A 13,489-nucleotide genomic window follows, 5' to 3' on the forward strand; every position below is an offset into this window, starting at 1 on the left:
AAGAGTGCCTGTGGAAGAGTTCTAAGCAGGATTGACAGCCCAACTGACATTTGCCAAACCTCCAGGGCTGTATAGCCTTAATCTGCAGCATTGTATGACCCTTACGGGTTTGTGGCTGGAGATTTATAAGAGCGCTAAATCCGTAAGGGTCATACACTGCTGCACACTGGCTGGAGGTTTATAGGAGCACTAAACCCGTAATGGTCGTACAATGCTACACACTATAATTGAAGGTTTATAAGAGCGCTAAACCCGTAAGGGTTGTACAAGGCTGCACACTATGGGTGGAGGTTTATAAGAACACTATTGTGCAGCCTTGTATGACCCTTACGGGTTTAGCGCTCTTATAAGCCTCCGACCAGTGTGCAGCCCTTATGGGTTTAGCGCTTTTATAAACCTCCAGCCATGGCATGCAGCATTGTACGACCCTTACAGGTTTAGTTCTCTTATAAACCTCCAACCATAACTTGCAGTCTTGTACGACCCTTACGGGTCTAGTGTTCTTAAAAACTTCCAACCATAGTTTGCAGCATTGTACGACCCTTACTGGTTTAGTGCTCTTATAAATATACAACCAGTGCAGCATTGTATGACCCTTATGGGTTTAGTGCTCTTATAAACCAGCCATAGTTTGCAGCATTGTACAACCCTTACAGGTTTAGTGCTCTTATAAACCAGCCATAGTTTGCAGCATTGTACGACCCTTACGGGTTTAGTGCTCTTATAAACATACAAGGCTATAGTCTTAGTGTGCAGCCTTGTACAACCCTTATGGGTTTAGTGCTCATATAAACAAACAAGGCTATATTCTTAGTGTGCAGCATTATACGACTTACGGGTTTAGTGCTCTTATAAACATACAAGGCTATAGTCTTAGTGTGCAGCCTTGTACAACCCTTATGGGTTTAGTGCTCATATAAACAAACAAGGCTATAGTCTTAGTGTGCAGCATTATACGACTCTTACGGGTTTAGTGCTCTTATAAACATACAAGGCTATAGTCTTAGTGTGCAGCATTATACGACTCTTACGGGTTTAGCGCTCTTATAAACATACAAGGCTATAGTCTTAGTGTGCAGCATTATACAACTCTTACGGGTTTAGTGCTCTTATAAACATACAAGGCTATAGTCTTAGTGTGCAGCATTATACGACTCTTATGGGTTTAGTGCTCTTATAAACATACAAGGCTATAGTCTTAGTGTGCAGCATTATACGACTCTTACGGGTTTAGTGCTCTTATGAACATACAAGGCTATAGTCTTAGTGTGCAGCCTTGTACAACCCTTATGGGTTTAGTGCTCATATAAACAAACAAGGCTATAGTCTTAGTGTGCAGCATTATACGACTCTTACGGGTTTAGTGCTCTTATAAACATACAAGGCTAGTCTTAGTGTGCAGCCTTGTACAACCCTTACGGGTTTGTTGCTCTTATAAATCTCCAACCATAGTGTGCAGCACTGTATGACCCTTATGGGTTTAGCACTCTTACAAACCTCCAACCTTAATGTGTGGCATTGTACGACCCTTACGGGTTTAGCGCTCTGTTATGATTATAATATACTCTTAGTGTTTTTGGCGGTAGGACAAAAAGAAACTTTCTCTGAAAATGATAAACTGACATAATGAAATGGTTTATTTGGCCAGTATGTACTTCATAAATCTGAAAAACTCCTGTATATTTAGCTTTTTCCTGAAAGATATCAGCACTGTATGACCCTTGTGAGTTTAGTGATTAGTTTTGATTATAATAAAATCCTGAAAGGTACAATAGTGTTGAGGACCCTGGCTGAAAATGGTCTGTTTCCAGCTTTCTCTGCAATTTCTCAGTTGCCATAACAATGAGTCCCCTTGGAGAGATTTTGAACAGGATCATAAGCCTCCCAGCATACATAAGGGGAATTACCAATATACCCCTGGCTGTCTTCAAGTTGGCGCTGGACTGGCACATGAAATCAGTACCTGAGCAGCTGGGCTGTGGTTAGCTGTATAGCCCTGGTGGCTTAGCACTTCTTTTTGATTATAATAATAATAATAATAATAATGGGCTGTGGTTAGTATGTCAGTTTGTGTGCAGCTAGCAGCAACAGCCTGGTTGATCAGATCCTGATCCACCATGAAGCCTGGTCTCAGACAGGGCTGTAGGGGCACTGCCCCCCCAAAACCCTCTCCAGATATACACCTTACGTCTGGCAAACATCCAAGGTCTGGGGGGGGGGGATGGATAATTTATTTTTTATCTGATGACTCCAAATTTCAGTGTGGGTGTCGTACACAAGCATATACCTTAGATAGGCTTCAAGAGTTTTTCTACTCCCAGAGCCATGCAGGTGTTCCTGTAGGTGTATGGGAAGACTGGTAGTAACTTCTGCAATGTAAACTTGGTCATATTCATACCAAGGCATGAAGATTTCTAGGGTCCTGTGTAGTGTGGAGTCCTCAATGACATATCAAAAGGTTTTGGTTCTAATTAGAGCATTATCAATATTGGATTCATGTAATACATTTATGGGTCACTGTGCTGGTAGGTATCAGACATCTTTGTTCAATGTTCTTAAGGTTTCTAATGAGGCGTATCATCTCGGCTTCGTGTTTGATTTAAAAATCACAGGGTGAGGAAATTTGAGGTTGGTGAAGGTGTGTTCTATGTAATCTTGCTCATCCTTAAGTAAGTCATCACTGCATTTTCAAGGTGCCTGGAGAAAAAAAGCCAGTTAATACTCCTGTCTTAGTTTTCAAATTATGGAGGAAGCAGAAGTGAATTAGGTTAGTAAGTTTATTCAGGTATACACAAATACAGTTACATAGAATTATCATACATAGCAGCATATGTGTAGAGAACCTAGGATAACCCAGGTTGCTTTTCTTAGTACGTTGCAGTATACAGTATGCTTCTGGATAGTTAGTATCCAGGTGCTCCAATTTGCAGCATTTCAAAGAGCAGCTAAACCAAGTAGTTTTCTATATATTTACCTTGGAGGAAGAAGTTAATGATACACTGCCTTTCTTGGACACATAGCTCACCAGGCAAGAGGATTTCCTACAGTATACTGTATACTGCAACCTACTAATAAAAGCAACCTAATTCTGCTTCCATCATGATTTGAAAACTAAGGAGTATTAATTGGCTTTTTCCTACAGGCACTTATAATCTGCAGTGATGACTTACTTCAAATTTCCTCACCATGTGATTTTTCACTACAAACATAAAGCTGAGATGATACACATCAATGTTAGAAACTTAACAACACTGAACAAAGATGTAGATTACCTATCAGCATCAAAACTAACACAGTGACCCATATACAATGCAAATCCTACATCAAATGGTTAGCACCAAACCCTCCACACTACACAGGATCCAAGAATGCAGAGGTCTACATAACCTGTTTATGCATATGACCAAGTTTACATTTGAGAAGCTACAAGTCTTCCCATATGTCTACAGGAACACAAGTGTGCCTGTAGAATGGACATCAACAATGTTTATTCACAACAATGAATCAAGTACTTCTGCATCAAGGTGGGGGACAGAGCCAGGCTACTATTTGAAGACAATGGATAAGACTGAACAGAGGAGTTTGGAGTCATCAACAATCATACCTACAACAAAATTGTGGCAAGTTCACTATGGTGATTCCCATATAGCAACCTTATCTTGGAACAAAGGAAACTCAACATGGGTCAGTAGGGCTCTTGTAGTGCACTAAGGATATATTCACCTGACTCAGTCTTATTTAAACAAATTTTTCTCTGGAGGTGGAAAGTATGGTACCTACACCTTGAAACTGTATGACCCTGGTGGTTTAACTCTTAGTTTTGATTATAATAATATTACACCTTGAAATATAGATGAAGGTGAGACATACAATGCCAGAATTCTGTCTCCATTCACTCCTATCAGGCATGCGTGAGCGTGTTTGATAGGAGTGAATGGAGACAAATGGTTTTTAATACTTGACGTGCTGTTGGAGTGTGAGCAAAGTAACATTTATGAAGGGGTTCAGGGAAACCGGCAGGCCGGACTTGAGTCCTGGAGATGGGAAGTACAGTGCCTGCACTCTGAAGGAGGGGTGTTAATTAATGTTGCAGTTTAAAAACTGTAGTGTAAAGCACCCTTCTGGCAAGACAGTGATGGAGTGAATGATGGTGAAAGTTTTTCTTTTTCGGGCCACCCTGCCTTGGTGGGAATCGGCCAGTGTGATAATAAATAAAATAAAATAATGGGTAAGGATGTTGACTTAACTGCCAAAATTAAGCAGACATCACAGTTCAAATGACCCTCTGAACAGGAACATCCTCAACCATCCATCAGTGTGCAGGCAATGTACTTCCCACCTCCTCCCATCCTTTCAGAGTACAGTGGACCCCCGGTTAACGATATTTTTTCACTCCATAAGTATGTTCAGGTGCCAGTACTGACCGAATTTATTCCCATAAGGAATATTGTGAAGTAGATTATTCCTTTCAGACCCCCAAACATACACGTACAAACGCACTTACATAAATACACTTACATAATTGGTCGCATTTGGAGGTAATCGTTACGCGGGGGTCCACTGTACAGGCAATATACATCCTACCTCCAGAAACAATGTGTAGCTAACTGGTTTATCCTTCATAAAAGTTACTTTGTTGACACTTAACAGCATTTCACATCCCAACAGAAGTCAATATTATTGCCACTCAAGTTGTGAAATTGTAAATTCTTCCTACCAATTCTTTGAATGGAAATGAGAAATCTTACAATTTATCTTAACATTGTATAAATCTCATAAGAACTGAATGTAGAAATCTTCAATAAATAAAATATTCTTTAGACAAGAATTCTATAAATAACATGCAGCAACAAATTTAATTATACTTCCTTTAGCACTTCACACCGGCCGTATTAACTCTACCTCTGTTATGCTGTCCACCCTCACTGTCTCTGATAAAGCATCTTAAACTTTTAGCATGACCCGTGAGGGTTTGGCGCTTTGTTATTATATTATTATAAATGACATGAAATTTGACTAAATTTGTGGGGAAGCACAAAACCCATAGGGGTTACTGCCTGGGAAATGAGAGGTCATTGAATTTGATCTGAGGTCTGGAGGAATAACTAAATTTCTTGGATCAAGATCCTAATAAGGCACAACATGTACAATAACATCAATTAACTCTCCCAAAGAAAATCATATGAACATGCTACGCAAAAATTTCCGCTTAAAACGGAGGGGAAAATACTTTGAGGTCATTATCATTATCAAAAAGAAGCGCTTAACCTAACCTTGAGGCCAAAAGGCTACTATTCACTTTTGCCAGATCAAACCTGATTACCTTCCATTCCCTAGGCACTTGCAACCTCCAGAATTAAAAATAATGCCTTATGGTGCTGATAATAATAACAGCAACAATAATGCCAACAAACAGTTTAGCCTAGTATTCACAGTTTTGTAAGTGTAGCTAAAAAAAATGGAGTACATATTGGCTCCACATGACATGCTGTATAGTGTGCACATAGGCTCCACATGACATGCTGTATGGAGTGCACATAGGCTCCACATGACATGCTGTATGAAGTGCACATAGGCTCTGTATGACATGCTGAATGGAGTGCACATAGGCTCCACATGACATGTTGTATGGAGTGCACATAGGCTATTCATGACATGTCTTTTAACAGGGAAAGAGACTCAATTAAGGCATTATTGAATAACATTAAATTAAATTACCATGTTGGCACCTCCAGGGGTTGTGCCATAGCTGGTACTATTTTACATATTTCTGAACTATTCTAAAAAAAAAAAAAAAAATATTAAATCCACACTGACCGATCAGCAATAAAGATCCACGATGAGAGCAGAGATACACAATACTGACCAGTCGCTGAACAAGAAATTGGACCTGTGCTACAATTCCTTGAATAGAATGCCTTGCATTTCTCTAGGCACTATATGATCCCTATGGGTTTAGTGCTCCCACATGAATATAGTAATAATAGTGCAATGAGCCATGTGCATCATCTGAGTATTTTTTGCCCAGATGTTGCACATGTTTTATTCAATGATAAATATCCACATGGGTTAATTATTAATACTTCCCATGTACAGTATATAATATTTAACATCAATTTCAATACCTGATGTTATTCACAAGTGCTGAGTCCTCATGGATCATTTTCAAGCAGACTTTATTATTACTATTGTATTAAGGTGAGACTATACCCATATTGATCATACTGCACTTAGGGAAATGGAATATGATTTGAACCAAGGAAGGGGAGAATAGGTCTACTGCTCTATATCTAAAGTATCCCTCTAGCACTTAAGGACATTCTAGTAATACTAATTTGAGTATCCCTTATCTGAAATTTGAAAAGCTCCAAAATTCAAAAAAAAAAAATAATCTGAATGCCAACATAATGCCACAAGTGGAAAATTTCAGTCAGGTCTGGGGAGGTTGCCAGATGTTGCACAGGTCTCTGCATACCCAGACAGTTGCAACACATGCCCTTCCAGACCCTGGGCGAGGCTCTGGTGGCTACAGTGTATCAACTGTCACTGCCAGACCTACGTGCATTACTCACCGTGATTACCACGAGTTTTGTGCTTATTCTCTGCTCTGTGGTGCAAAGATATTGTTGAAAATATTAAAAAGGCATGCAGATACTCCTATGAGTAACAATTATAAAAAAAAGTGTACATTAGCCTTTTAATCGAAAAAGTATCATGAGTACAGACTGAAAACCTGCCATTTTTTAACAGTTGATGTAGATAACAGGGATATCTTGCTACTCCTACTTACACTTTGGTCACACTTCACAGACACGCACATGCATATATATATATACATATATCTAGGTTTTTTTCTTTTTCTAAATAGCTCTTGTTCTTCTTTATTTCTTCTATTGTCCATGGGGAAGTGGAAAAGAATCTTTCCTCCGTAAGCCATGCGTGTCGTATGAGGCAACTAAAATGTCGGGAGCAATGGGCTAGTAACCCCTTCTCCTGTAGACACTTACTAAAAAAGAGAAGAAGAAAAACTTTATAAAACTGGGATGCTTAAACGTGTGTGGATGTAGTGCAGATGACAAGAAACAGATGATTGCTGATGTTATGAATGAAAAGAAGTTGGATGTCCTGGCCCTAAGCGAAACAAAGCTGAAGGGGGTAGGAGAGTTTCAGTGTGGGGAAATAAATGGGATTAAATCTGGAGTATCTGAGAGAGTTAGAGCAAAGGAAGGGGTAGCAGTAATGTTAAATGATCAGTTATGGAAGGAGAAAAGAGAATATGAATGTGTAAATTCAAGAATTATGTGGATTAAAGTAAAGGTTGGATGCGAGAAGTGGGTCATAATAAGCGTGTATGCACCTGGAGAAGAGAGGAATGCAGAGGAGAGAGAGAGATTTTGGGAGATGTTAAGTGAATGTATAGGAGCCTTTGAACCAAGTGAGAGAGTAATTGTGGTAGGGGACCTGAATGCTAAAGTAGGAGAAACTTTTAGAGAGGGTGTGGTAGGTAAGTTTGGGGTGCCAGGTGTAAATGATAATGGGAGCCCTTTGATTGAACTTTGTATAGAAAGGGGTTTAGTTATAGGTAATACATATTTTAAGAAAAAGAGGATAAATAAGTATACAAGATATGATGTAGGGCGAAATGACAGTAGTTTGTTGGATTATGTATTGGTAGATAAAAGACTGTTGAGTAGACTTCAGGATGTACATGTTTATAGAGGGGCCACAGATACATCAGATCACTTTCTAGTTGTAGCTACACTGAGAGTAAAAGGTAGATGGGATACAAGAAGAATAGAAGCATCAGGGAAGAGAGAGGTGAAGGTTTATAAACTAAAAGAGGAGGCAGTTAGGGTAAGATATAAACAGTTATTGGAGGATAGATGGGCTAATGAGAGCATAGGCAATGGGGTCGAAGAGGTATGGGGTAGGTTTAAAAATGTAGTGTTAGAGTGTTCAGCAGAAGTTTGTGGTTACAGGAAAGTGGGTGCAGGAGGGAAGAGGAGCGATTGGTGGAATGATGATGTAAAGAGAGTAGTAAGGGAGAAAAAGTTAGCATATGAGTAGTTTTTACAAAGTAGAAGTGATGCAAGGAGGGAAGAGTATATGGAGAAAAAGAGAGAGGTTAAGAGAGTGGTGAAGCAATGTAAAAAGAGAGCAAATGAGAGAGTGGGTGAGATGTTATCAACAAATTTTGTTGAAAATAAGAAAAAGTTTTGGAGTGAGATTAACAAGTTAAGAAAGCCTAGAGAACAAATGGATTTGTCAGTTAAAAATAGGAGAGGAGAGTTATTAAATGGAGAGTTAGAGGTATTGGGAAGATGGAGGGAATATTTTGAGGAATTGTTAAATGTTGATGAAGATAGGGAAGCTGTGATTTCGTGTATAGGGCAAGGAGGAATAACATCTTGTAGGAGTGAGGAAGAGCCAGTTGTGAGTGTGGGGGAAGTTCGTGATGCAGTAGGTAAAATGAAAGGGGGTAAGGCAGCCAGGATTGATGGGATAAAGATAGAAATGTTAAAAGCAGGTGGGGATATAGTTTTGGAGTGGTTGGTGCAATTATTTAATAAATGTATGGAAGAGGGAAAGGTACCTAGGGATTGGCAGAGAGCATGCATAGTTCCTTTGTATAAAGGCAAAGGGGATAAAAGAGAGTGCAAAAATTATAGGGGGATAAGTCTGTTGAGTCTCCATGGGGAAGTGGAATAGAATTCTTCCTCCGTAAGCCATGCGTGTTGTAAGAGGCGACTAAAATGCCGGGAGCAAGGGGCTAGTAACCTCTTCTCCTGTATATATTACTAAATGTAAAAGGAGAAACTTTCGTTTTTCCTTTTGGGCCACCCTGCCTTGGTGGGATACGGCCGATGTGTTGAAAGAAAGAAGAAGTCTGTTGAGTATACCTGGTAAAGTGTATGGTAGAGTTATAATTGAAAGAATTAAGAGTAAGACGGAGAATAGGATAGCAGATGAACAAGGAGGCTTTAGGAAAGGTAGGGGGTGTGTGGACCAGGTGTTTACAGTGAAACATATAAGTGAACAGTATTTAGATAAGGCTAAAGAGGTCTTTGTGGCATTTATGGATTTGGAAAAGGCGTATGACAGGGTGGATAGGGGGGCAATGTGGCAGATGTTGCAAGTGTATGGTGTAGGAGGTAGGTTACTGAAAGCAGTGAAGAGTTTTTACGAGGATAGTGAGGCTCAAGTTAGAGTATGTAGGAAAGAGGGAAATTATTTCCCAGTAAAAGTAGGCCTTAGACAAGGATGTGTGATGTCACCGTGGTTGTTTAATATATTTATAGATGGGGTTGTAAGAGAAGTAAATGCGAGGGTCTTGGCAAGAGGCGTGGAGTTAAAAGATAAAGAATCACACACAAAGTGGGAGTTGTCACAGCTGCTCTTTGCTGATGACACTGTGCTCTTGGGAGATTCTGAAGAGAAGTTGCAGAGATTGGTGGATGAATTTGGTAGGGTGTGCAAAAGAAGAAAATTAAAGGTGAATACAGGAAAGAGTAAGGTTATGAGGATAACAAAAAGATTAGGTGATGAAAGATTGGATATCAGATTGGAGGGAGAGAGTATGGAGGAGGTGAACGTATTCAGATATTTGGGAGTGGACGTGTCAGCGGATGGGTCTATGAAAGATGAGGTGAATCATAGAATTGATGAGGGAAAAAGAGTGAGTGGTGCACTTAGGAGTCTGTGGAGACAAAGAACTTTGTCCTTGGAGGCAAAGAGGGGAATGTATGAGAGTACAGTTTTACCAACGCTCTTATATGGGTGTGAAGGTTGGGTGATGAATGTTGCAGCGAGGAGAAGGCTGGAGGCAGTGGAGATGTCATGTCTGAGGGCAATGTGTGGTGTGAATATAATGCAGAGAATTCGTAGTTTGGAAGTTAGGAGGAGGTGCGGGATTACCAAAACTGTTGTCCAGAGGGCTGAGGAAGGGTTGTTGAGGTGGTTCGGACATGTAGAGAGAATGGAGCGAAACAGAATGACTTCAAGAGTGTATCAGTCTGTAGTGGAAGGAAGGCGGGGTAGGGGTCGGCCTAGGAAAGGTTGGAGGGAGGGGGTAAAGGAGGTTTTGTGTGCGAGGGGCTTGGACTTCCAGCAGGCATGCATGAGCGTGTTTGATAGGAGTGAATGGAGACAAATGGTTTTTAAAACTTGACGTGCTGTTGGAGTGTGGCCCGGTGGCCTGGTGGCTAAAGCTCCCACTTCACACACGGAGGGCCTGGGTTCGATTCCCGGCGGGTGGAAACATTTCGACACGTTTCCTTACACCTGTTGCCCTGTTCACCTAGCAGCAAATAGGTACCTGGGTGTTAGTCGACTGGTGTGGGTCGCATCCTGGGGGACAAGATTAAGGACCCCAATGGAAATAAGTTAGACAGTCCTCGATGACGCACTGACTTTCTTGGGTTATCCTGGGTGGCTAACCCTCCGGGGTTAAAAATCCGAACGAAATCCTATCCTATCCCTATGAAGGGATTCAGGGAAACCGGCAGGCTGGACTTGAGTCCTGGAGATGGGAAGTACAGTGCCTGCACTCTGAAGGAGGGGTGTTAATGCTGCAGTTTAAAAACTGTAGTGTAAAGCACCCTTCTGGCAAGACAGTGATGGAGTGAATGATGGTGAAAGTTTTTCTTTTTTGGGCCACCCTGCCTTGGTGGGAATCGGCCAGTGTGATAATAAAATAAAAAATAAAAAATACCAACACAACGGAAATATAAACACATAAGCAGAACAATGTCATCTTTTATTGACAATGTTTCGCCCACACAGTGGGCTTTATCGAGTCACTTGATGAAGCCCACTGTGTGGGCGAAGCGTCAACAAAGAATCACTTTCTACTGCTTATGTGTTTATATAGATATTCTAATGCTACTTTTATTAATTTATTTTTTAAATATTGTATAAAACTCCCTTCAGGCTATGTATAAGCCATATACACAATATAAATTTATTTCCTGTTTAGACTTGGGTTCCATCCCTAAGCTGTCTCATATTCCAAAAACCATAAAATTATGAAATCTGACACACTTCTGGCCCCGAGAAACTCGGATAAGGGATAGTCTGCCTGTATCTTGAATTTAATTTAAAATGATATCTAGCATAACACACCCTTGGAGAAAGTGCCTATTAAATATATAAAAAAAATTGTACAGATCTTTAAAAATTTCAAAACTAACAAACTAATACAAAATGGTCTACACACTGGGGGTACCATTTGCATAAAAACACAATGCTCAACTCATAAGTCATAAGGAACTGCATATATAATGCTTTGCACCAAATGCTTTCTACCTAAAAGAATACTCAGTCTATTATTTGCATTTGTAGTTGTGACTGGAAGAAGCTGAAAACCTCACGAAGAATGAGTTCCTTGAGGTGAGGTTGAATGATGAACGCACTCAGAGCGAAGATGTCGGCAGCACTCACATCATTCAATATTCTCTGAAAAGAAATAAAAACATTAGATGCTGAAGGTGGTGACCAGTCGGAATAAAAATTCTTGATATCAGTCAGACTTTTACTGTAGATGTAGTCACGAGTGAATATATTCATGAGAAATTGCTAAACCTGTAAGGGTAATACAGAACCTGGGAAATGGGTAATTTGGTTTGATCTGAGGAAAGAGGGAGCTCCAATTTCTTTAATCAAGAGTTCCTTTCCAGCAGTGAACAGGATATGTTAAAACATTTATACTGTGTACTTTTTGAAATTAAAAATACTGTACATAAAAAAAATGTGTGTATTTGTTTTCATGTGTGTGTATATATGAGTGGTGACTGAAGAATCTCTGAGTATTAACACACTATTTGTTACATAATTAAACCAGGACCAAGCTATACACACATGGTTGGCACTTTAACCCTTAAACTGTCCAAGCAGATCTATGTTCACATGCGTAGTGCTCCAAAAGTAGATCTACGTTTTTTTTTTTACATATTTTCAAATATAACAAAAAAAAAAATGTAGATCAAAGTTTTTTTTACACGTTTTCAAATGTAAAAAAAGAAAAGAAGACCTATTTTTTTACTTACTTTCAAATGTTGAAAAAAACATAGATCTATGTTTGGACAGTTTAAGGGTTAAGGGGGTGCCATGATGTTGAAGGACTTTTGATCCAAGGAACTGGAATTTACCTTTTCTCAGATCAAACTTGATATCTCCCATTCCCAGGTACAGCATGACCCCTATGGGTTTAACACTTCCCCAACAATACATTAATATGGACTAAACAGAGTAAATGCTAGTGTGCTTCTGGCAAGACAGTGATTGCATAAGTAACAATGGAAGTGTTTTCTTCTTTATTAAGTTGTCCTACCCCAGTGAGAGAGAGCTGCTGGTGGTGTCTTAAAAAATTTTAGAACATTGAAAATATATAGTGTACTCTCAATTTAACCCTTTCAGGGTCCCCAGGCACTCTACCAGACTTGTTCTCAGGGTCGCCCAAATTTAAAAAAAAAAAAAAATTATTTTTTCTTATGAAAAGATAAGAGAATCTTTTCCCAATCATAATGACACCAAAAGTATGAAATATAATTGAAAACTTACGGAATTATGCTCTCATGAAGTTAGCGGTCTCGACGATGTTTACGCATCGGCGATTTTGCCCACTTTGAGCCCTATTTTCGGCCAATTCCAGTGTACTAGTCGACAAAAATCATAACTATTTCAATAGAACTCCATTTTTTCTATCGAATGAGTACAAGAAACCACCCATTTACCGATTTCAACTATCCAATACGGTGGTCAGAATTTAGCAATTTTGCCAATTTCACACAAATTTCAAAAGATGTCAATTTCCAAATAGGGTCCAGAATAAACAAGAAAGACATTCCTGGCACTAAAATAACATTTCTTCTGTTCATTAGTCACGTCCCCATGCCCCTCTTACATTTTTTTGCTTTCCACTTTGAATTTTTATTCTCACAAAAAATAGAAGATTTACTGTTATGCAGACTACTGCATTAGTGTAGAAATGGTATAAATAATATCAGCGCACTTGTGAAAGAATATAGACTCACCAGTTGACGTGTATTGGGTGCGTAGCATGATTTGTTTACTTTTGAACTTTGGTAAAAATCGAACATTTCTGCTACTTTGAGCTCAATTTCAAGGTACTTTTCATTGTAAAATCAGTCAAAATCATCTCAATTTCTGTAATATGTCTTCCATTCTATAAAATGAGACCAGGAAAACTAGAATACAACAATAAATACCATACGAAAATACATTGTAAATTCGCTGTTTTAATCCAAAAACACGGTCAAAGTTTTTTTTTTTTTATTATGCACTGTGTGCTGCAGGATTTTTTTATACTGTGCACACTGACCACATAGACCCATTCTTTCATATGTAGGCCTACCAGCTTTCTCTCACTAGATTTGAGGGCGCTAGAATTTAGGCATACTAGTATGTCAAAAACCCTGGTGCGTAAGCCGTACTAGTACGTCCGAAACCCTGAAAGGGTTAATGGACTGGG

The 13,489-nt window shown here is 39.4% G+C and overlaps 1 long non-coding RNA gene across 1 annotated transcript; it reads right to left on the reverse strand.

The window, feature by feature from the left end:
* Positions 1-1,599: 1,599 nt before the first annotated feature.
* On the reverse strand, positions 1,600-11,459 carry LOC138855347 (uncharacterized). Its single transcript, XR_011394577.1, has 2 exons — positions 11,305-11,459; positions 1,600-2,697 (listed from the first exon to the last, which is right to left on the reverse strand). It is a non-coding gene; the product is annotated as an uncharacterized lncRNA (long non-coding RNA).
* Positions 11,460-13,489: the final 2,030 nt, after the last annotated feature.

The sequence above is a fragment of the Cherax quadricarinatus genome, chromosome 91, assembly GCF_038502225.1.
Source record: "Cherax quadricarinatus isolate ZL_2023a chromosome 91, ASM3850222v1, whole genome shotgun sequence".
NCBI classification, from domain to species: domain Eukaryota; kingdom Metazoa; phylum Arthropoda; class Malacostraca; order Decapoda; family Parastacidae; genus Cherax; species Cherax quadricarinatus.